The sequence below is a fragment of the Bufo gargarizans genome, unplaced genomic scaffold (genome assembly GCF_014858855.1).
Source record: "Bufo gargarizans isolate SCDJY-AF-19 unplaced genomic scaffold, ASM1485885v1 original_scaffold_889_pilon, whole genome shotgun sequence".
Taxonomy (NCBI): Eukaryota; Metazoa; Chordata; class Amphibia; order Anura; family Bufonidae; genus Bufo; species Bufo gargarizans.
The window spans coordinates 346,976-349,149 of NW_025334745.1; positions in this window are offsets into that span (position 1 = coordinate 346,976).

Genomic DNA, 2,174 nt, shown 5'->3' on the forward strand with positions numbered 1-2,174 from the left:
GGAAACCCCTTTAATACTAGCACACTGTCCCCTCTATGTGTATAGTTATACCTTTGCTGAGATCACATTCCTCTTTTTCTATAACACTAGTATATATCGTTTTTAGTATAGAAGTTAATTGTTTCGCCATTAATAAGCCCGAAAAAGATTCCTGCTTCTGAATGAGCCGTTTAGCTTTTTGTTTTATTATAAGTTATTTTGTTTATTATCAACTTTTGGCTACTATGCAAACCAGCTGAAGCTTAGGGATTTCCCCCTCCTTTATTTACTGATATAATGTATCTTGTACTTTTATAACTGTTATTAAACGGAAAGGGAATACAAAGTGTTTACCCAGACGTGTTTGGTATCAGCGCGTCCCATTGATTATCAGTATTATATGCTGCTGTAATGTGTCATTGTATGGAGGACAGATAACCTTGTAGTTGTTTTTCCTTTCATTTACAATAAAGTTGTCTTTTCTTCTGAAATGCCTTTAATTTTTTTTTTTATTGATTTAAATGGGAATTGGTGCCGTTCCCACTTACGATGTGTTTTTTTCCACACTGAATTCTGTGTTGCAGAAAAAAGAATGGACCTGTCAATTCTCAAAGCGGTTCTCATGCAGAAAGTGCAGCGGGTAGCCACACGTGGATTAGCCACATTGAATGGGGAAAATATATCAATGGATTCCGTGGCACTGTAAACTGCACAAGTTCGGCAGAAATCAGAGGGATTTCTATCATGGATTCCATAGAAAATATGGTTTGAGACATGTATATCCACCCAGGGCAGATCCTACTGGACAGCACAGATTTGTATTAGTCTTTTAGCCCATTTACTAACATCTCCCAATGCCAAGTGGCCAATCGAACCCAGTGCCATTTGCAGGGGAAGGGAGCATTACATGGAGTTGCACGCTTTGAGATCGTGCATGATGGACAGAGAGTGCAGCAGCAGCGCTGCTGACCGCTGCTTCATCTATTCTTGCTGCTTGTTCAGGAGCAAGAGGGAGGTCTCCCCCCTCCCCAATCTTTCCTGCAAGCTGCAAACTACCAGCCATCAGCTTCTGCTGCACAGCGGTAAGTACTGTGAGTGGATAATCAGAGCCACACAAGCCACGATGTCATGAACAGCATGAGCTACACTGCGGTGAGGTCTCCCAGTACTGTGTATTGTATGTACTAATAGGGGGTGGATGGATGTAATATAATAAATGCTGGTACTAACCAGTACAGACCATGATATCATATACAGTACTGAAGGAAGGGGCATAAGTTGGCATATGCTACTGCACATTTTTTTTATATATATATATATATAAAAAAAAAATTTTTTTTTTTTTTTTTACCCTATTAGACTTGTCTAGATTAAAAATATTTAGTCACATGCTGTTGAATCCGATGTGGCCGCTGATCGGCCAGAAAACTCCTCTTTAAGGCTTGAATCAGACTAGTCTTTTCAGTTTATGTGCCATCTGGACTGCACCCACACAACACACAGACACATTAACATCCACATGTCGGTTTTCCATTGGAAACTCATGAATGAGTCCAGAAAAAAAAAAAAACTGACACACCTGGACGCCATATGGACATAGACATACGTCTTTGTTTTGCACATGGAATGGCTGAGTGACTTTTAATATAAATATCGTGTCATCTACATAGTGAGCATTTTGCCACATGTGGTATGCTTTACGTGTGGCTTTTTTTCTGCCTATGGAACCTCAAACGCTACAAAAAAAAATTGTCATAAGATTAAAAAAAAAGGGCATTAAAGCACTTCAAACACATAGTTATATGCGTTCTGAAAAACAGAGAAATGTGTGACGGATCCATTTTAATATATTTTTAATGTGCCCCCTATAAAGTACCCGTGTGCCTCTGATTTTACATGATTTTCCCCCCCTCCACGGATTCTATGAGAACCAGAAGGACAGACTTTCTGTACTGCTCCTTCACTGTACATATCACGGAAATGTCCAGCTTACAGGCACTTATTTTGGGGTTGATCCGCTAGTATAGGGTGGCACCATATAGCGGCGCACACAAGGAGACCTTTCTCAAAGGCCTTGCACCAGTTTTTTGGTTACACAAAATGTTGGGACCGTTGGCCTCCTGCACCACCTCGAGCCACTTTCAAAAGTGCAAGCTAAGGGCTCATGCACACGGTTGTGCGGCCGTAATGCACGG